The sequence below is a fragment of the Elaeis guineensis genome, chromosome 1 (genome assembly GCF_000442705.2).
Source record: "Elaeis guineensis isolate ETL-2024a chromosome 1, EG11, whole genome shotgun sequence".
NCBI classification, from domain to species: domain Eukaryota; kingdom Viridiplantae; phylum Streptophyta; class Magnoliopsida; order Arecales; family Arecaceae; genus Elaeis; species Elaeis guineensis.
In genome coordinates this window covers 99,426,434-99,450,690 of record NC_025993.2, presented here as the reverse complement: position 1 = coordinate 99,450,690, position 24,257 = coordinate 99,426,434, and the positions used below count along the sequence as shown (strand labels likewise).

General features: G+C 36.1%; 2 pseudogenes; both read left to right on the top strand.

Annotated features, from left to right (window-relative positions):
* Positions 1 to 7,907: 7,907 nt before the first annotated feature.
* On the top strand, positions 7,908 to 9,520 carry LOC140857902 (uncharacterized; annotated as a pseudogene).
* Positions 9,521 to 10,034: 514 nt separating this feature from the next.
* On the top strand, positions 10,035 to 12,270 carry LOC114912735 (uncharacterized; annotated as a pseudogene).
* The last annotated feature ends 11,987 nt before the right edge of the window (positions 12,271 to 24,257 follow it).

The following is a 24,257-nucleotide window of genomic DNA, read 5'->3' as shown; positions in this document are numbered from 1 at the left end:
GATTATAAAAAAATTAACCAAAAATCCCTAACCTGTTCCATTTAAAATTGGTATACCCGCCAGATACCCAGACCTGCCCAACTAAACCTTACTTGTATTCATATTAAAGAAGAATCCTTTCAATTAAAAATCTCCAAACCCTAAAAATATCATGCTTCTACCAAGATTGAGCTCTCAAAACCTCGAGGGACCAACTCACACGGCCACAACTCGCACAAAATCCTGTATGCTTGAGAAAAACCCCTCGAATCTCCCTCAGGTGCTCTCCTTTCCCACAAATATTCAAAAAAGAGAATGAAATGGAAAGAAAAAGAAGCCAAAAGAAAAAAAAGATCAATCTATGTGGGAAAAGGTCTCACGCGTTAATTATTTCCATCTTTCCTTTATTTTCGTTGCACTTTCCTATATTTTCCCCTTGATCCTTTTTTTATTTTTTATATCCTCGAGAGTCTTAATCAGGTGGGAGGCTTGGAGCAGCGACCAAATAGGGAACCTTAGACGATGGCTAGGTTTTTGTGCTGGTATGCCTATATAAGAGTTTAAAGCATATAAATATATTATCAATCAACTTATATGTAGAGCCAAACTATTTCTTATTGGTTAAGATAGTGGGTATCAATCATCCTCCTATTGTATTATATATTTTATAAAAAATTAATAGAATATATGCATAATCAGGTTCATATAGCAGGTATTGGAGAGGCAAATCTCAAACTTATCCTAAACCTGATAGGATATGCTAAACGGATCCTATTAGAGTTTGAGATGGGTCAAATATCTAAAAAAATCTACCCACTTGCCATTGCTATGCCCATTTCTCGATTCCGTTGCTCTGGGATTGACCCACTGAAATCCATCAATGTTGGTTGAGGTTCGGTGCCTCTGCCGCTCACTAGTGAGCTCTCTCTTTCTCTCTCTCTTTCCCTCACAGCCTTAGATGGTGTTGCCATCAAGGCAGCTAAGGGTATTGCTTCTTTGATCTCTTTTCTTCTCTATTTTTCTTTATGCACGGCAAATATTTTTTTCTTCATATTCGGTTGCTCCGATTGCCTGTCGTTGTCAGTGATTGCCGTTGGCTAGCGACTAACCCCCTTCCTACCATGACCTGACTGCCATCAACACTCTACTAGCCTCTTCTGTTCTCTTCCCTCTCTTCCTCTTTCTCTCCATTTTCATCATCATCTTTATTTCTCTTCTTTCTCTCCTATTTTTCCACTTCAATTATTATTTTCTATAAATACTATTTTCACTCTCTACTTGTTCTTTTCTTTGCTCTGACTTACGGACTAGATATAGTCATTCATCTACATTACCGGCAAATCATATCCAACCTTGATTTGACCCAGATCAAGCCTAATTTTCTTTAATTGGTCTAATTTTTCTTAATTGATAAATTAGATGTAACCTATGAACCTTAATCTAATCAGGTGGAAATCTAGATCTAGATAGTGAAAAGGCATGATTGAGATTGATTCATTTATATTCAAGTAACTATGAACTCTATCTTAGTGTGAAATACTCACACTAATTGATTGTTAGATCCAAAAGATGGTCAGGACCTCAAGATGTTAGACTAAATTGGATGGTCTGGGGATAGACTGGACCCTACATAGAATATTTCAAGTTATATGATGTCTTATAGAAGTCTAATAAGAGCCTCGATTATTTTAGGTTTTTGAACGATTTTCCTAATTAGTGAATTTTGAGAGATTGCAGAGCGGAAATGTAAAGTTACCTCCACCCCAAGTATTCTATATATCATCTAACTTGCATTATTTGAAAATTAGTCTACTATATTTTGTTTAAATTCAATAGCAGTTCGCTACATGAAATAATTTATAAAATATTGGATCAAGTATGATCATTTTTACTTAGGTATAAACTATATTTTATTCCATAGATAAATGCGATGATATTGTATATGTTATGTAATTTACTATTCTCTAATCTGACTATAATCATATGGGCTTAAGATCTAATCTCTTTTTGGGCTTTTAATAGGGTGATCACTAGCACATTCCAGTTGATGGCATATTGTAGTCATGTCATACCTCTGATTCGAGATTGTGAATCGGGGTCGCAGCAACTGCTACAAACTCATAAAAAACTCTCTCCAAAAATATGCAAGATATTTCATATGATACCAAATACATTGCAGCTGAGATAATTTTAAATAATTAAAATTTAAAATTTAATTAACTATAAATTTAACTAATAAGTAGAATTTAAAAATCTTGCATCAATTAAATCTCAAATAATAATTTTTTAAAATATAATAATAAATTTAAATTTAAATTATATTGATATTAGCACATTATAGAGAAAAATAGAAATGCCAACGTTATATTGCTGATGCTAGGAAAATGCGTCGGTAATTTTAAATCACCTCTCACATGTGCTGACGCTTCTTTTGAGCGTCGGAAGATAAAATTTTTACGATGCTTAAAAGTGCCGACGGACTCCTATCATGCGCCACTAAAATTCATACTTACCCGAGCCCTCCGTTTAGTCGAAACCCTGGCTCTCTTTCGCTCCACCCCTTCTCCCCCAGATTCCTCCCATCTCCCATGCCTCCGTTTCCAATCGGAAACCAACTCTCTGCCTCATTTAAAACCCACCATCCTCCTCCATTTCGAGCCCTAAACCGATCCCTCTTCTCCCCCTCCTCATCCTCCTCCAGCCTCATCGCTGACGGTCTCCCTCCTCCCTCGTCGCCGACGGTCTCCCTCCTCCTTCGGCCTCTCCACCGCTCCACCTCGATCATCCTGTTTCGGTCTCTCATCACCATCGCCATCATCATAGATGTCCCCGACTGAGATCCAGCAGGAGATCACTGACAGCGACCTCAAGAGCCCGTCGACTGAGCTTCGCTAGGGTTCATGGTCACTGTTCTCATCTCCTTTGCCAAATTGATTCCAAGTATTCGTTTGCGAAATTGATTCCTTACCAACTGTTCTCATCTCCTTTTCTACATTAGAGTAGAGCCGACTTGGGAGCCTCTCCAACCATTGTCGAAACCTCGCCGTCCTATGGATCCTGGTACATCATCTCTCTATCGTTTTTGTGCTGTGTTAACCATCTTTCCAACCTCATGGCATCATTGGTCTTTCTTCTAGGAGCATATCTGCACATTCTCACCATTTGATGAAATGCCTGACTAATTTTCTAAGATAGTGTGCCTTCTATGGTTCATATATAGTGGAAATTCATACCAAACTGAAGGATCCTGACACACAGGTATACTAGTATCCTTCTGTTCTATGCAGTTTCATAACAAGGTTCGTGCTTGCATCTTATGCTAACAATGATCTCTGATATTCCAGATGGGAGATTCTGAAACAGCGTCACCCTGCAGTCATCTTCAAAGCATTAAACTTTCTATTGTCTAGATAGAGTCTGTTCTTTTATGTTCTTCATGTCTATCAAATTCATGACATGCTATTCAGTGTCTAATTCTTTCTCTTACTTTGCAGTGATACACTTTCATATTTATTCATTGACGGATTTGGTTCTACATGTCATGTAGTGGTCAGTTGTTGGTGCATATACTTACCATAGAACGTTATGGTGCCATTTTTGCATGCGTCAGTATAATCATAGATACTTAAGAGGAAGATGAAGATACAACAGGAAAAAACTGATCTTTTCTAATATAGACTGTTCTGTGTAGATTTGATGTAATGGCACATCCTGTGCAGCTTTACAGCAATCACTAGAAATGTTCCAAGCTTTTAAAATACATTTTTATTTCTTATACATACATATATTAGCTATAACCAACAAGCAACAAGCTCAAGAATCTTGTGCAGTTTAGCGACCTCCCATGTTTGTTGGACCATGGCCTCTTTTCGAGTAGAAAGGACTTTTTTGTTCTGCCCGAGATGTTAAGAAATACAGTTTGGCCTTTCAGGATTTCTTCCATTAATTTGTGGAAGGATAATTATTGCTTAAGCACAGACATATATTGCTTAACCTAATCAGATATTTTTTTGTGTTGTGGTTCTAATAACATGGATGGCACTAATAGTCCCACATCGGTTGCGAGTCACGAGAGACTCATCCTTATAAGGAAAAAAATCCTTCCCATGTGATGCACCTTTTAAAAGGCAAAACCGTGAGGCCCATGGACCAAAGTGGACAATACATCACATGATGGGCCGAGCCCTTATCTGTAACAATGGCACGTCAGATAGGGATCGAGGTTTGCCTCGATTTTTTGGAGCTGAGGTCCGTCTCAGCTGATCGTGGGGCTCCTCGGACTGTACACATCGGAGTTCTCCTTGATTGGAGGGCTCTGTTATAGTTCTAATAATGTCGAGAGTACCAATAGTCCCACATCGGCTATGAATCAAGGGAGACTTGCCCTTATAAGGAGGAAAAAATTCTTTCCACATGAGGCGCTTTTTAAAAGACAAAATCATGAGGTCCATGGGCCAGAGCGGACAATACCTTACGTGATGGGTCGAGCCCTTGTCCACAACAATGGCGTGCCAGGAAAGGGTTGAGATCCGCCTCGATTTTCTGGAACTGAGGTCCGCCTCGGCTGACTGTGGGGCTCCTCGGACTGTACACATCGAAGTCCTCCTTGATTGGGAGGTTTTGTTATGATTCTAATAATGTGGATGGCACCAATAGTCTCACATCGATTGTGAGTCAAGGAGGACTCGCCCTTATAAGGAGGAAGAAATCTTTTTCATATGAGGTACCTTTTAAAGGACAAAATCGTGAAGCCAATAGGCTAGAGTGGACAATACCTCACGTGATGGGTCGATAATAATATGGAGGGCACCAATAGTCCCATATCGGTTGTGAGTCAAGGGAGACTCGTCTTTGTAAGAAAGAAGAAATCTTTTCCATGTGAGGCACCTTTTAAAGGACAAAACCGTGAGGCTCATGGGCCAGAGTGGACAATACCTCACGTGACGGACCGAGCCCTTGTCCCTAACAATGGCGCATCAGGTAGGGATCGAGGTCTATCTCAGTTTTCTGGGGTTGAAATCCGCCTCGACTGACTGTGGGACTTCTCGGACTGTACACATCGGAGTCCCTCTTGACTGGGAAGCTCTGTTGTGGTTCTAATAATATGGAAGGCACCAATAGTCCCATATCGATTGTGAGTCAAGGGAAATTCGCCCTTATAAGGAGGAAAAAATCTTTCCTACATGAGGCGCTTTTTAAAGGACAAAACCGTGAGGTCTATAGATCAAAGTGAATAATACCTTACATGACGAATCGAGCCCTTGTCCGCAATATCTTGTATGAAAAATCTGCAGCTTGAGATACTAGAAATGCTTTTGAAAGTATGCTCTATTGATTAGGTAAGGAAATCTCCAAATTCAGTGTTGCTTTATCATTTGGGAACATATCTACATGAATTTTGAAGGATATATAATATCCATTGGCATGAACATATTTTTTAACCTTATTGAATAATGTCCCATGGATTCTACATGTTCTTCACTGTTAGTTCCCCACTCCCATTATGTATTGATGGGCAGAAAAATGGAGTTCTAGTGAGATCTATCAAATTGTGCATAACCTGACATATTATGTACTGTGAATTTAATTATATAACTACAAAGGCATTTTCATGTTTTCATGAGAAAAGATTGTTTGCATTTGTTTATTTATTGAATAAAATGACACCTGATTCTTTTCTTTCTCTTAATGGGGTTCTGACATGCTGTGTAAAGTTGATTCTTATTTGTTCGAAAGCATGTCTAAATAAATGTATATAATATGTGCATTCCTATTTCAGACACATTTTACATAGCAGGGAAACCTTAATATCAAACATTTAGAAGTTCTGTTTCATATCCATTTTTGTTCAGCATTTTGTATTGGGGAAAAAAAAAATGGACCTTTATTACCTAACATGGTATTGTGAGTACATATCTCAAACCTTCGATATATTATCAACGACTGTGAGCATCAAAGAAAGCAAATCAGGATGAAAATGGAAAATTATAACAAAATGGAAAATGAAGATCTTGCACAACCTTTGATCTAGAAAAGTATTACCTGCATGCTTTTACTTACACTGGCAATATCAGTGTACCCTAGGAAACTTCAATTACTACCATGCTGTTCTTTTTTGTATCAAATGTTTCGAAATTCAAGTGGTTGTACATGGCTAAAAGATAACCATTTTAACCATCAAGCCTTCTCCGAGTAAGCAGGATCCATTTTATGAATTCTCATTTAACTAAGATTAGAAATTTTATGTGGTTTATTTAACAGTGCTTTGTTTAACAGCATATTATGTAATGTGGTTTGCTGAATTACTATTTTAATGCATACTTCATTTTGCCCTCGTAAATTTCTTGATGTTAATTAATTGCAATCTTGATTATTTGTATAATTTTATTTGTATAACTTTTTTTAAAAAATTGTTATTTAATTATTGTTCTCATACAATAGACAAAAGTTGGATAAACAAACCAAGATCCAGTCAAGATTGTTTTGAAGGAGTGCAAAATTTCATTAAATTTGCTATTGAGAAAGGATCAATGAATGGAAAGATTTTTTGTTCATACCGAAAATATGTAAATAATTCTTTTGTTGATCTACAAACTGTCGAAGAACATTTGGTATGAAATGGTTTTGTAAGAGAATATACTGAATGGATATTTCATGAAGAATTAATGTTGTCATTTTCATGTAATCAGTCCTCATATATAGAATATAGATCTAATATTGGAACCAATAATTTATAAAGAAATCCTACAAGAGAAGATGATATGAGGGGTTTATTTAGAGATGCCCTAAGATTTGGTATTGAAAATTTAGAAGATTTCAGTGAAGGACAAAAAATAGATGTGATACCCGATGAGTCTACATTTACTAATTCTATGCATGTTGAGAAGTCTCTGCATTCATCTAATAATGAGGCAGAATATCGGTATCATAATTTGATGAAACATTGTGATCAAGAATTATATCCAAGTTATAAAAATTTTATGAAAATTTCATTTCTTGTGCATCTATTTCATTTAAAATATTTGAACGGATGGTATGGTAAGAGTTTTATTATGCTGCTCCAATTATTAAATGATGCATTTTCTGATGGCACTGTTTTGCCACCTTCTTCTTATGAAGCCAAAAAACTTGTAAAGAAATTGAATCTTGGATATGAGAATTAAGATTCATAGTTGTCCAAATGATTGTATGTTGTATTGGAAAAAAATACTCACCAAGAATCATGTAATGTCTATGGATCTTCACGATGTGCATAACATAAAGAAGATGAGAGTGATTAATTAAATAAAGTAGATACTACTCAGAGTAAGAAAAAATATTGACTAAAATTTTACGTTACTTTCTTTTGATACCTAGATTGAAAAAGATCTACATATCATCGAAGATAGCTTCTTCGATGAGATGGCATGATGAAGGTCGTATAAAAGATGGAATGTTAAGACATCCAGCTGATAGTTTAGTATGGAAAGTATTTGATAATAGGCATCCTGATTTTGCCTCAGATGTTTGCAGCATTAGATTGGATTTATCTACTGATGGCTTTAATCCATTTAGGACATTGAGTTCTTACATATAGCACTTGGTCGGTCCTTCTGATTCTATATAATTTACCACCATAGATATGTATAAAACAGTCTTCACTTATCTTATCAATATTTATTCTAAATGATAAGGATCCAGGCAATGATATTGATGTCTTTTTGCAACTTTTAATAGAAGAATTAAAATAGCTATGGGAGGGTATCGATTTATTTAATGCTTGCAGTGGTTAGACATTTAGATTGACAGTAGCTCTTATTGGGACTATCAATAATTTTCCTGCATATACCAATTTATCCGGATGGAGCACAAAGGGGCATATTGTATGTCCTTCTTGTGGGGATTCTATCCATTCATATTGGTTAAAATGTAGAGAAAAATTCTGCTATATGGGCCATCGTCGGTGGTTAGAAGTCGACCATCCATTTCAATTTCAATAAAATTTTTTTGATAGTACTATAGAGTTGCGATCTGCTCTTATACCATCATCTAAAACTGAGGTTCTTATGCAAATACATGGCCTGAATCATAAGTATAGCAAGGTTTTCAAGTGTTCTAAGAAAAAAGAAAGGGAAGATGTTGAAAGCTCAATAAATGAAGAGTTGATAGAGGATGTTAGTATTCGTAATCTTGATTCAAGAGTGTTTGAGGATGTTGACAACTTCTACGATGATGATGATCATATAGAGAAAAGTTGGATTAACGACGACACAATGGATGTATCTACACATAGAGTTATTAAGCAGTTATGAAAAAAAAAAAGTATTTTTTTTTATTTATCTTATTAGGAGTACAATCTTCTAAGACACAATCTTGAAGTGATATATATAGAGAAAAATATTTATAATAATTTGATTGGTATATTGTTAAATCTTGATGGAAAGAGTAAAGATAATTTAAAAGCACATTTGGATTTGAAAGAGATGGGCATAAGATAGGATTTTTATCTTAGAGAGCTTACTAATGGTAAAGTTTATATACCTCCTGCACTGTATACAATGTCTATTCGAGAGAAAGAATTTTTTTTGATATTTTTAAAAAATATCAAGGTTCCTGATGGCTATGCATCGAATATTTTCATATGTGTAAATCTCAAGGAGCGGAAACATTCTAATCTTAAAAGTCATGATGGTTATATTTTGATACAAGATATTTTTTCACTAGCTTTAAGATCATCAATGTCAAAATAAGTGGTTGCTATTGTTACTCAATTATCATCATTTTTTAAGTCATTATGCTCCAAAATTCTTAATCCACAAGAGCTTGATCAATTAGAGTCTGATATTTCATTTCACTTTGCAATATGAAAAAGATCTTTCCTTCTGGATTTTTTACTATCATGGTTTATCTACTTGTTCACTTAGCTGCGGAAGCAAAATTTAGTGGACCAGTACACTACAGATGGATGCATCCTATTGAGAGATAATATTGCTAAACTTTATAATTTAAACATTTTTAGTATAAATAATGTCGTACCCCTATTGATGATTTAATAAATTTTTAATTTTTGAAGGTATGTCGTGCATTTAAAGGATTATGTACGAAATAGAGCCTATCCTGAAGGCTCAATTGCAAAAGGATATATTGCTAAAGAGTGTTTGATATTTTATTCAAGATATCTTGAAAATGTAGAAATCATTTTTAATCAACCATAAATAAATTATGATATTATCGATAACTTGAAAATTTATAAGTTCTCAACTATTGGAAGAGTTTTGGGGAAGGTTGAAAGTGTGGTTTTTGATAGAAAATCACTAGCATAAGCCCATCATTATGTGTTACTTCATAGTGACATAATATCTCCATACCGCAGGTTAGTATAGCTAATTATATATTGATTTATTTCATTGTCATCATATGTAATGTTCTTAATTAAGGAATTAATTTTTTTTGCAGCAAAATTTTGGTTGCTAAGAGATGAGCAAACCATATCATTCGACCCAATCCAAGGATTGAGCAACGATGGTTGATCGAGTTATTCTCTGAATGACTTTTTAAATAGGTTAGTTATCTATATGAGAGGAAAGATTAATACTTTGAGTACATTTATAAGCATCAAATAATACATTGATAATTTTATCATGGTTTTTAGGGATCAATGATGATGGAAAGTAATATTCAGATGAATTAATTGTCATTGCTCGAGGTCCTAACAATATTGTGAACAGATATAATGATTCCATCATTAATAGATTTAAATTTTATACAAAAAAATATGAAAAATTTAGAAAAATCTAGAACAGTGGCATTATGGTGGAAGCAGATGGAAAAACTTATTATGGTGTACTTACAGATATTTTTGAGTTGGATTATTTTATAGAATTTAAAGTTGTATTATTTCGATGTAATTAGATGGATATAAACTCCCCAAGGGACTTAAAGTAAGATACGAATAGATTTACACTTGTAAATTTTTTAAGACTGATATATATTGGGGTGTTATTAAAGGATGATCCATTTATTTTTTCATCTCAAGCTCATTAAGTTTTTTTTGTACAAGGCTTGAAAGATAAAGAATGGGCTATTGTGGTGAGAATGAAATCCCGAGACTTATGTGATATGGAAAAGGGGTTAGAAGTAGAAGATGATGGGACTTATACGCAATGTAAATGCTACAAGCTTGATTAGGATGGATATTGAAGAAGAAAATATTGATTGATTTTGAATTGATAAGAGATTTAAGATGTGTACATTTATTATATATTCATGTTCATTTAATTGATTTTGTTTTTTATTAGCAATTCAATCAATATTGTATTCATCATTTCATAACTTATGTTATCTGATTTTTATTTCTATTTGTGAATATTAAGTGACATCATGCCTCGATGCAGACGATTCGATGATATGGAGTTACATACTTCTTATGATGGATTGTCTTTTGCTCAGCCCTGACAGTCGAGGCAGTCCCAGCAATCTGAGGCTAGTCCTTCATCGTTCCTGCAGCAGTCCGATGCCAATCCTTCTGAGTCAGCTAGATTCTCCAGCTAAGAAGCATTTTGTTATGGATGAGATACATATCCAGGATATTTTAATAGAAGTATTATATATTCATGACCATTAAAACTTAAGTATTAATTTTTGTTAGGTGATTCTTAATATTAATTCTCATTTTATTTTTGTTGTAGATGCATCCGATAAAGCACGGATTAGATGTGGACCCATACGAGCTAGAGATATTTAGCATTTAGTTGAGGATAAGAGGGTCGTCATCCAGTGCAATCGGATGGGGCATCCTGTCAACAAGTCGGCTAGATTGTTGACAAGCTCTTAGGTACTGTTGCACGTAAGGATCAGCTTTGTCCTTTGAATTATTCTAAATGGAATAATATGCTTCACGCATATAAGCTTGAGATTCTATGATTTGTAGAGGTAAAAAGATGACTTAGTAATTTATGTTAATTTATTTATATCCAATTAATTATGTTGTTTAATAATTAGATATCCTTCCTTGCTTTAGTGTAGAGTAAATTTGTACTCCCTCCAGACAGCTATGAATAGGTGTTGAAGTCCCTTAATTGAAAATAAAAAGAATTTAAGGCAACACTAAAGAGGGACTACAAGAGAGAGGGTTTGGCAGAGGATGATGTTGCTCGTATTTATCCTCCTAATGTTAATCCTCATCAGTGGAGGGAGCTTATCCATGATTGGTTCTCTAAGAGAGGATAGGTAATTATATACATTCATCATATATCTCATGTTATATTGATTACTAATATAGATAATTTAGATATATACAAGATATATTATACTATTTACTTTATTTTGTAAGTATATTATGCTATTGGTAGAGCTATACGAGTAGCTCAGTCTGTTCCTTATAAGTCAGGGTCCAAGAGCTATGTGCGATGCAGACAAGAACACGTAAGCTTATTTCAAAATATTTAGCATATTACAAACTTTATGGATCATATTTTAAAATATTTATCTATTAAAATTTATGGATCATATATTTTATAAAATTTATGTTTTCTGTAGATGGATGAATATGGTAGGGAGCCTGATCACGTGGAGTTTTATGGGATGACTTATGTTCATCGAGATAGCCATTTTGTTACCGATGAGTCGCGAGATATATTTATATGTATTTATAATCATTTAGTGTAATGATTTATAATTTATTTTTAATTATAAAATTAATATATATATATATATATATATTTTGAATATAAGAGAGAGCTTCATCTCTTATTGTAGAGCATGTCGACGAGTCCTCAACATCTACGGAGGCCAGTCATGTCGAGGCCTAGATGATGACAGAGCTGCTGGAATCGGATCGCTATGGTCGAGTGAGGGGTTATGGAGTTGGAGTCATCCCCACTCAATTATCTGACATACGTTGATACACTCAGGATACTAGATCGAGTTTTAGCAATATTGATATTTCTATGCTCGAGGCTCGAATGGAGGCACGGATCAAGGAGCTGGTAGAGGCATGGGTGCAGGCACAGGTGTAGGAGCAAGTAGAGACGCAGGTGCAGGAGCAGGTGGGAGTGATAAAACAGAATTATGACACTGTGATATCCAGTTTGAAGACTCAGATTGATCAGTTGACACCCGCATTACACACATTTATGGACTCTTCTAGGGTACATATCTTATTATATTTATATTTATTTATAAACTTAATTATTTAATTTACATTACGATTTTTGTATTCTCATCACTGAAGTTTTTATGTATTTGTTATAGGCTCCTAGTGGTTCTAGCAGTCGTGGAGTTGATGATAGTCATGCTTCTATGGATGACTGATAGCCCGATGCCTCAATCTTTCTTTTGAGTTTTGTAATTCATGAACTGGATGGACAGGTTTATGTATTGATATGGATTGTTATTATGACTTCATGTTGCTATTTGAATTTTGTTATAATGGACAGGTTTATGTATTGATGGTGATGTTATGCAGTTTCTATTATGTTTATGTTGGTGTTTGATTGGATTATTTGATTACAATTTATGTTGCTAATATGTGAATTTTATTTTTAATGTAAGCTTCTTGTACATGGTCTTGATCTAAGACCATGTATGTGTGCGTGTGTGTGTTATGTGTGTTGCAGGCCAACTCAAGTTGTTAAGCAGGTATTTTTTCAGATATATTTAACTGAAAGCAAGGATTGAAATACTCTTTCAATGAACTAACCTGCAGTTCTCTTTTTGGATCTAGTTTATCATGAAAATACTCGTGTGCTCCTTCATGATGAAAGTATATATCGACTTGAGTGTGTAAGTTTCATGCCATCTATCCTTTTATTATTGAGACTTTGACTTCTTGTTTTCATAATGGTTGTCAAAATACTGCATCTAAATATATGATAGTAAGATATGGTGGGGTTTGCCTAGTACTTTTGAATGAGTTGGTGACCGCAAAATCTAGAGTTTAAAAATAATTTTCAGCTCATCATTCTCATTGATATAAGGCACTTTATATAGTGCATGATTTACAACCAAAATAGGGAAACACCAGAAAATCAGGAAAAGAAAATAAAATCAGAGAATAAATTCAAAACAAGATCGGGAAATATAACAAGATCAGGAAACAATATCAAATCTGCATAAATGAGAAAACCATATAACAAGATCAGGAAATAACATCAAATCTGCATAAATGAGGAAACCGTATCTTCTTTATGCCCTCGCAAGATCGGTAGTACCGGACGAATACCGATCTTGGAAATAATCCTAGCAAACTGCTTCTTGGACAAAGGCTTTGTTAATGCATCGGCCAGCTGGTCTGCAGAATGAATGTGCTTCACCTCTATTTGCTTCTTCTCAACCTGATCCCTTACAAAGTAGAAATCTATGGCAACATGTTTCATGCGGCTGTGAAAAATTGGATTTTTGCAGAGATATGTGGCACCAACATTGTCACAAAGTACAGTAGGAGTTTTGTGGAGAGGAAGATGAAGTTTGCGAAAAAGATTAACAATCCAATCAAGCTCCGCAACATCAGCAGCAACGGCCTGATATTCAGCTTCGGTAGACGAGCGTGCTACTGTACTTTGCTTCTTAGAACTCCAGCTGATAGGATTAGAGCCATGAAAAACAACATATGCAGAAGTGGAGGTGCGAGTATCCACATCATCAGCCCAATCAGCATCTAAATAGGCCACAAGCTAGGATGATGAAGGCGGTCGTAGGTGCAAACCATAAGTTATGGTGTGCTTCAAGTAGCGTAATACTCTTTTGGCAGCTTGCCAATGTTTAACAAAAGGACGATGCATGAACTGAGCCAACCGTTTGACAGCGAAGGATATGACATTCAGGATATTGTAGAGCCCCGATGATTTGTCGATATTCCTTAGCATCTGTTGGACTGGCACCATCATTTAGAGAGAGAGCTTCGGATGTGGATAATGGTGTTGAAACACCCTTTGCATCGAGCATCTTAAAACGCTCCAAGATTTCTACAATAAACTTGTGTTGCGATAGAATGAGACCTTTATCATATGGGGTCACCTCAATACCCAAGAAGAAGTGTTATACCCCTAGATCCTTGATCAAAAATTGTTTACCCAGAAGGTTGATGGTGGACCGAATGTGAGACAAAGGACCAGTGACTATAATGTCATTCACATAAACCAATAGAAATTAACACCAACACTCCAGATGAATAAGGAGGTGTCAGAGTGTGCCCGAGTAAATCCACATGAAAGAAGAAATCCTTTAAGCTCATTATACCAAGCACCGGGGGCTTGGCGACGTCCATAGATGGATTTGCGGAGGCTGCAAACATAGGATATTGAGAGCTGACAAAACCTGGGGGCTGTTTTATATAAACAGTCTCTTCCAACACGCCTGTAAAAATGCATTATTCACGTCCAGTTGATGCAAAGGCCACCTGAAAGTCACAGCTAGAGAAAGAATTAGATGGATAGTAGTATGCCTTATGACCAGGCTGAAGGTGGCATGAAAATCAACTCGCGATCTCTGATGGAATCCTTTAGCCACAAGCCTAACTTTGTATCTTTCAAAAGAACCATCAGCTTTGTGTTTCACTTTAAATATCCATTTGCAGTCTATAACATTCTGAGGCGCATTAGGAGGTACTAAAGACCAAGTATTATTTCTCATAAGGGCATCATACTCTTCTTTCATAGCGTCACGCCACTCTGGGTATTTATTGGCTTGGCAAAAGGTGTGAGGTGCTAAGGGTAGGGTGGCTAGAGTGGAGGCGGCTAAGTAATCAAAAATTGGTTTGGGTTTGAAAATATTATTTTGTGAGCGGGTGACCATTCTTGTAGGTGGAGGAGTGCTGACGGCTCAGTGGACACAAGTGTAGGAGAAGATGACTCAATAGGCTCGAGTGAAGGCAATGGAACGGAGATGGCATTGGGTGAGGAATTATCAATTGTAGACTACAAAAGAACGCATACCCGAGAGGGCGAGCCAGCACGGGCAGTCGACGTCTCGGCCAGAGTGCAATGGTCCTCACGAAGTGCCGTCGACATGGTGTGCTACCAGATGGAGGTACTGGTATGGATGTATCATGCATGGGAGCAGGTGGTGGAGGATGAGACCCGAGAAAGTTGCAGTTGGTTGTTAGCAAAAGGAAAAGTATTTTCAACAAACAATACATGCCGAGAGATAAAAATTTTGTTGGTGGAGGGGTCAAAGCAAGCATAGCAATTTGTTGGGGAGGAGTACCCCATGAAGACACAGGGATGAGATTTTGGTTCAAGCTTGTTGTGTGTGTATGGTTTCATCCATGGATAACATAAACAACCGAAGATGCGTAATTTTTGTTGATTGGGTGTGCGACGGAAAAGGGCCTGGAATGGTGATGTAGTATTGAGAATTGGAGTTGGTAAACGGTTGATTAAGTACACGGCAGTTTGACAAGCTAGAGACCAAAACTTTAGAGGGACGGAAGCATGGTGAAGTAATGTTAAGGTTGTTTCAATTATACGTCTATGCTTTCTTTTGGCAGCACAACCAATTGCGGAGAATATATAGGGAGGGCTGACAAGATGGTGAATGCCATATTTGAGAAGGGTAGGTCTAAGGCCTATGTATTCACCATTCCCGTCTGTATAAAGAGTAGCAATGGAAGTGTTAAAATAATTTTTGTGATAATCCCGTCCAATTGGGCCCAAAACCAGCTCACAAAGCCCACCAGAAAAAAAAAAAAAAAAAAAAACAGAGCAGGGAGGAAGACTCCCGATCGGAGTCTTCCTCTTCCCCGTCTCCGATCAAAAATCGGAGTCCTAGGGCTATTAAAAGACCCTAGGACGAGCTCTATAAGAACCCCCCTCTTCTCCTCTAAGTGTAGATCCAACAGTCACCGACGATCGCCGGAGTTTTTCTCCGATTTTTCCGTTTGAAGCCGCGGCCCCTCGACCTGTGCTCGCCGCGATTTCACGCCGGTGGGGGTCACCGGAGGTTGTGGTAAGGTCTCCCTCCTCTCCCTCTCTTCTCTCCCTTCTTTCCCGTGCCTGTGAGCACGATGGCCGGCGACGGGTGTCGCCGGATTTAGTTGGAAAAGAAAACCCCCTGTTCACACCGCCTCTTTCCTCTGATTTTCCGGCACCGACGTTCACGCCGACCGCCGGCTCTGGCCTCTCCGAACCCGGGAGAGTCGGCCGTTGCCGCCGGCCACCACCGGGCATGATATGGCCGTGATCGGCCGGTCAAGGCACGGGGACCTCTAGGTCCCCTGTTTCGGCCCAATGAAAGCCCGGGAAGAAGAAGAAAAGAAAAGAAAAGAAAAGAAAAAGGAAAAAGAAAAAGAAAAGAAAAAGGAAAAAGAAAAAGAAAAGCAAAGAAAATGCAAAATAGAAAAATAAAATAAAATAAAAAATAAATAAGAAAAGAGAAAAAATTTCTCTCTCCCCTCTTTCTCCCTCTTTCTCTCTCTTTCTCTCTCTCTATTGTCTCTCTCTAAAAAGAAAAAGAAAAAGAAAAAGAAAAAAAAAAATATATATATAATAAAAAAATATATATGTGAGAGAAAGTTTTTCTCATCTCTCTCTTAAATCTTTCTCTCTCTAGAATTAGACTTTCTCTCTCTACCTTCTCTCTACATTTTCTCTCTCTAAATTTTCTTCCTATTTTCTCTCTCTAGACATTTCTCTCTCATTATGGATTTTATCTCTCTAAGGTCATTTTCTCTCTCTGATTGCATCACATACCCTAGGAGAAACTTGAGATGAAAATATGATGATCTGAGACTGCTCCGAAATTCGTGCAGTAGTTTAGATCTTGATCCGATCCTTCTTCGAAATTGATAACATCGATCATGGTTAATCCATATTAAGTCATCCTGATATAACCTCTGATGATCTCAATCATAATTGTCACTTTTGAAGGATACGAAGATTCTCTCTCCACTTTCTCTCTCTACTTTCTCTTTCATGACCAATTTTCTCTCTCTAAAAAAGATCTATGAATCCTGTATCAAGTCATGCCTTCATCCTTTAGAAGCTTATATTGACACTAACAAGATGATCTGAAGTTGCTTTGATATCCGTGCTGTATGTCAACCTCATCTGATCGTATCAAAAATCTTTCAAATTTATTATTAAAGAACCCTATTGATTGATCTTGACTTTAATTCAATCTGTGCCTCACGATTTCTTGATCAAGTCACTTGAATCTAACTCTCAGATAAAAGATCCTAAATTGTCCTGGTATCTGGATGGTCCGACACATCCGGTCAACGGTCCTCTTTCTTTATGATTTAATCTTATTATATTTATGGAATAGAATTTGATAATGATTTGATATTTTAAATAGGATTAGCTGATTCTTCTTACGAAGTCTGAAGATCTAAGATGAAAGGTAAGTAGATCTTATGCTCCTTATTTATTTTTTTAAATGATCATATTTTTTTTTTCAAAGAATTGCTATTGATGAAATCATAATTTTTCATAAAATAAGGATCGGCATATGTGATATGAAAAAGCATGTTTTATTGTAAGCATTGATTTCATGAATATGTCTTATGAAAATAGCATGATTATGAAGCATGAATTTCATTGTTTTTCCATCTATGTATATGTATGCTTTAAGAAAAAGATATAAAAATTTCAAAGGCTCTCAGATGGCTATGAATGGATCCCTTCGGGAAGGTCGACATCCGGAGCTAGCATCCACACGAAATATGGCCCTGCCAACGGGTATAAAGTTGGCACATGAATTAAGAACTCTGTTGATTAAGAAACATGGCCCTGTCACGGGTATAATAGTGACCTTAGCACGAATATCTGTGAGCAATATTTTGAAATATGAGAGAATACATGATGAAAATGATTTACGATTCATAATTGTGAAATATACATGATTTATGCATGCATGATGAGCTTATAACTTGTTTTATTATATGCTCTATGAAATATTTATTTTTGCAATAATTGTTATTTGCTAAATAATGCATTATTATAGAAAACTTATGTTTGATCCGGTAAGGAAGCGGAAGTCTACTTACTGAGCTAGTGTAGCTCATATTCTTTTTGTTTTCTCTTTTATGTACAGAGAAATAAGGCTAGGATCGAAGGAAAGAGAATCCAGGCTTGGAGATCAGCAAAGCAAGTTTAGGAATTTTGCTCTAGGAATTCAGTTTATGTTTTTGGATTGTAGTCATTATGAATTTTAAGACTTGGATTATTTTATCTCTGGATTTAGATGCTCTGAATCAATTTTGATTTAATTAAATAATTGAATTGAACTTTATTATTACATTTATTTGAGATACACCTGTTATTATATTTAAGAAGATGAATTTTGGCTTCGTGTTATCGTGGGTTCCATCCCTCGGTAGCATGGCCGTGTTATGTCCCGGATTTGGGGCGTGACAATTTTCGACCAGTTGCTTAAAATTTATAAATATGTCAGGAACATCAGACTTATGTTTTATGGGAAACAGCCAAGTGTATTTTGTCAAGTGGTCAACAAATATAACATAAAATCTGAAATCATCAAATGAAGGAATAGGAGCAGGAACCCAGACATCGGAATAAATGACTTCAAAAGGTCGAGTACTTTCAATAGAATTCTCATCAAATGGTAGATGATTACTTCTATTACATAAACAAGAATTGCAAAAGGTAACAGGACGTTTAAGAGACATGGGCAAATTAAAAGAAGATACAAAAGTTTTTGTTACGCGAGGTTGAGGGTGGCCAAGCCTGGCATGCCAAAGATGTAATGTAGATGGAGGTGGGGCGGCAAAGTGAGCTTGTGGTGATGAGGAAACAACTCTGGTATTCAACTTGTCTAGTGGCCACTCATAAAGATCATCCTTGCTCCAGCCTCGAAGAAGAGATGCCCCCGTGCTCAAATCCTTCCCAAGATAAAAAGAAGGGAAAAATTCAATAGACGTTTGATTTTGACGACAAATTTTAGCAACTGAGATCAAATTCCGTTTAATTTTAGGAGAACATAAAACATTGGGAACTTTAAAGGATTGAGTAGGTGTAGTAAAGGAAGAGTAGTTTGCCCAATATGAGATATCGGGATACCATTACCATCACCAATAATGATCTCGTCATTGCCAGAGAAATCCTTTGATAAAGTCAAGTTATTTGGATTGTCTGTAATGTGGTGGGAGTGCCAGAGTCTACAATTCAAGGGTTGCTGGTGTTGTTGGAGACATGAGTGGCCATATCTGCTTGAGCTTCAAATGGGTTGTGGGCCCTTGAGCGGCATACCTTAGCTATGTGACCATATTTGTCACAAAGCTGGCATTGCACCCTTTGTTGGTTGTTTGGCCGAGCAGTGCAGGGACGAGGAGAAAAATTTTGTTGTTGTCCGAAAAAATTACGATTGTTTGGCGAGAAGTAATTGGGTGCCGGATTGCCTCGTCGGTTCTGGTTGTTGTTGTGTCCTCTGTTCTGATTGTTGGAGCCACGCTGATTCAGTTGGACAGTAATAACTGGGCTTTGTCGCCTTGGTTCAGAGTGTCCAAGAAACACTTCATGTGCGAGAAGTTTGTCGTACAGTTCTTCAAAGGATAATTCTTTGTAATCAGAACCCAGTCCGCTGAGAACTTTAATTACAAGTTCTTCATTGTGCAGCGGAGAACCGCTAGCAGCAAGATCATTGGCAAGAGATTTGATCTCTGGTATGTAGTAGGTGTTGAAAAATATGTCCCAAAACCAATCGTCAGCTTATTGATAATTGAATTTATATTTATAAATTATATATAAATTATTAATTATTAATAAAATATTATTTGATCTTTTTTCATCACTTTGTGTTCATCTTCTATGAACTTCAATATTGTGATGAAGTCCTTAGGACTAATTGAATTGATATAAGAGGATATATCGTTTAGTCTTTAAACCTAGTTCACGACCAAACGATATACTATTATTAAGACAATAGCTATATCAAGTGTAGGTTGTTGTATGCTATGTATGTTGGTTGTCCTCTTAACCAATGAGTGTAGAGATACTGATATGACATACAAGTGAGATGTAGGAATACATCTCACTGAACGTGACTAACTCCGGAGTATTCTACTGTCAAAAGTTACTTCGAAGGGATATGGGTATAAGTGTACCTCCGACCTGAGATCACCAAGATAATTTGTAAGCAACTCACTGTGCTTTGGTGCTGGATTACTTGAATTTCTAATTCAGGATCGAAATATTTCTGGGCACAGTCAAGTACTTGTGAAGTCAGTGTATGAGTCAAGATGGGATTGATCACTCCAAGTCATTGAAGAGTATGCTTAAATGTATTTTCAATTTAGCAAAACTTTGATCAGGGTAGTCCTGTGAGGAGTCACAGAATTAATTGGGTTGAGACATAATTAGGATACACTGATTAAGAGTTGACAGTTAACTCTGATGTCATCCTAAGCATCAAGGGTTAAAGGGATGAATTATACAGTAACTATAGCCCATTAGGTTCTTGGATGTTGCTTTGCACACATTTGATCTATCCGGACGTCGGGTACCATTACTAGATGGTCACTTTGATTGTGTAGAAATTATTTCTATGCTATCGACTTAGGTTCGAACCTATAAGGTTATACACATAAGAAGTACCTCCCAGATCATATGATTGATCGATGATAGAGAATCATCTGAAGGTAAAATCATCAATACAATTGATGATTAACCCTGAGCAACAATTGCAGTAAATTTATTCATTGAGAGTCAGTGATGTACAGAAAGATTATCAGCAATTAGATTACTGATTAGCTCAATTTGATTGAGTATTAAAATCTGGATTAAGTCAAATTGAATTAGATTCAATTAGATCAAATATGATTAGATTATAGGATGACCTAATCGCTAAGGAAGATTAAGCCCTGATTTGATCAGGACTTGAACCCAATTATTTTCTAACTAAGTTAGGATCAAATTAGATTGGGTTTAATCAATTTTAATTAAATAGAGTTTGATTGGATCAAATTTGTTTTGAATTTGAAATCAACTTAAATTTTGAATTCGAGTTTGAATTCAAAATTCAATTAAACATTTGAGCTCCCATGTGCCACCTATCTTTTTTATGCCATTTCTCATCACACAAAATTTGTTTGTGCATGAGATTTCTTCAGCAAATGCTCCTTTTTGTCACCCACTTAGGATAGGGTAGAGATTAGTTGGTTTGATTTTAAATTGGATTTAAATTTAAACCCTAATCTTATCTCATCCCTTCAACCTGTCGGCCCCTTGTGAAGGGACTTCTTTTATGGGACATAAGGAAGCACTCTTGAGTTTTTTCCATGACAATTAACTTATGTTCAGCTTTTCTCTGATCTGAGATTGGATGGGGATAAGGTTGTTAGATTTTGAGTTCAAAAAGGTTTTGAATTTGAACTCAAAATAAGCTCTTATCTCATCCTATCTCCCTTGATCGGCAACCATAAAAACATCTCCTTTTTGTGCATTGAATATCTGATCTTTTCCACCAAGAGAAAGAGAAAAAAGAGAGGGACCGAACCTCTAGTTGGGGGCATGAGATCTGGGGTGGGTTGCCTTTCATAGGCGTGAGAGCATAGAGGAGTATTTCCTCCTCTTTGGTGAGAGTTCAGCCTTGGCGCTGAATAGTATTGGAGAGAGAGTTTCAGATCAGATCTAAGTGATTCTCTACCATTCCTCCATCCTCCAAAGACCTCTATCAACTTATCTTCAATCTCAAAAAGGTCCAAGGTGATTGAAAAAAAGATCCAATCAGATCAGCTACTAGAAACGATTTTCGCGAGCTAGCACTCGTGGAGATAGCAAATTGGAACCAAGGCTTCATATGGACGTTTCGTAGAGGCCGGACATGCTATGCGGCTGTGAGCAATTAGCGAGGACCTCTAAATCTACATTTACAATTACGGTGTTCAACTATCCACACTCAAGTATTGGGTTCGGATCTCTGATTATTGTACATCAGATCTACTACTTTACTTGTTTTCATACATATCATGCATTTTTGTTATTCAAATTTTTTATATACACATATACATGTCATAGATCTTTATATGAGGTATTTTTTGATTAGATTATATATTTATATTATAGATTAAAATATGTAATTTGAAGTTATTCTACTATAAAATTTTAAAAATACATGCATAAAACTCCTGTAGTTTTCTAACCGTGGTATCAGAGCCACGTTACTTATGACATGTATATTCTGCATATAGTTTTATAAAATCTGAATTAATTATTTAGATTAGATATAAATAATTAATTTTATTTCTAAGTAGTGTAGTAGTTTAATTGTGTAGATCGCCATAGCCATCCGATCATAGGAGAAAGTATGGTTTTATGGCCCTCTCCTCCCATTCGATGGGTTTCTCCTATGACGTGTAGGATTTTCGCGTGGTTATTTTACATGAAGATAAACAATGAAAAGAGCTTAATTTTTTTTTAGATCTGATATATTGTATGTTAGATCTGAAATTAATTTACTGTTGATTGCATAAAAATTTATAAAATATTTTATAAAATTTAGAAACCATTTTCAAATACCAAACCCCAACCCATGTTAGTCCTAAACTTAATTGAGAATTAAGTGATCTAGATTTGAGAATCAAAGATCTATAGCCGCCTTCATAAATCATGGGTTTATGGGTTAGCTCAAGTCAGATCTATTTAATTGGGTTAGACCTAGGGATAGAAATCACATAGATAATAGACTATATTATGTAATTGATCAAATCTAATTAACTATTAATTCTGATTGGGTCAATTCTTCTCTTGATCAATTTTCAATAGTTGTAATTGGTCATAGTTTATATCTTTGATTAGATCAAGACGGACCTCGATCTGGCTCAGTGGTCGAGCCCGAGTCCTTAGGCAAATCAAATTGAAATAGATAAACTAATTGATGTCTAAGGTAAGTTTGATAGTCTTGATCGATGGTTATTAATTGAGAGCTACTTCATAGATTGAGTTTATGACGAGTTAATGGCATATCCCGCCATCGATCTCACTTACCTGATCAATGTGGTTAATCTATGTTCAATTAGACTGCTCATTAACTCGAGTTAACCCATGTCACATAGGTGAATCAGTATGACTGATTTAAGTGCCCCTAGACCGACTTGTATCTAGTCTTCTTTGATCTATTTGATGAAGTCAGTGGGAGGATTGAGATTAGCTGGTCCGTCCTTTTAATTTTATTAAAATGATTTAACCAAATCTTCTAAATTATTAGATCTATAAAATAAAATAGTTATAGGGATAACTAAATCATAACCTCCCATTAAGTTAGATAGTAATAGGTCCAATAGTCTGATGATCATTGGATGGTGCCACATGCCTGGTGTTCATCTAACTATTAGAATTATCATTCATAATATGATAATTTAGCTGTATCTTTCTAATAGATGATCAGATTAGTCAAACCACACTCGGGCCTGGTCATTCATTAGTCTGATGCAATGAATATTGTCATGTTAATGGTTGGACCTAACTAGCACTTTCAGTAAAGACCAAAATCTATTGAAATATAGCCTGAGATAAAATAATATACTAAAAATTATTTGAAAAAATAATTAATTATGAACCTACCCATAGATGTATAAGGGCTGGCCGAGCCACACTCGAGTCCAAATACAGTTTATGTGGATTCTAGTACCTGCTAAAAAATTAAAATAATTTTTTGAATTAGAGGTAGAGGCTATCAATTTGTATAAAATAGTGGAAGAACCTTTAAACTAAAGTTCAAGTCTTTAGGCTTAATCAATTCATATACTAATTAGATCTTATTTTTTCTTTCAGATATGGCCACTTCTTTGTCGCTTCGATCTCTATTGGATAGCGATAAGCTAATGAGACCTAATTTCAATAGCTGGTATCAAAAATTAAAGATTGTCCTGGAGTACGAGTGAATATTATACATTCTGACAGATCCGGCACCTGAGAAGCCAGCCCCAAACGCTCATGATGCGGTTCGAGATACTTATCAGAAGTGGCTCAATGATCGAATCACTGTGCGCTGCATCATACCGACAGCAAAGAGTGATGAGTTCCATCGCAGGTTCGAGAATGCTCAGTTAGGGGACATGCTTCAAATATTGAATGAGTCCTTTGGCACTCCTGATGACGTTGAGAGGCACAAGACTAGCTGTGCTATCTTCAACATTTGGATGAGAAAAGGGGCATCAGTTACTGATCATGTACTATACATGATCGAGTTAATTGAACGCTCGAGCAAGCTCGAATTTTTTTTGCATGGACAGCTTGAGAAAGATATGATCTTGAACTCTTTTACTAAATCGTACCTCCCATTCTTTATCTATTTCAGAATGACAAAGCCTGCAGTTAACTACCACGGCTTGTTGGGGTTGCTGT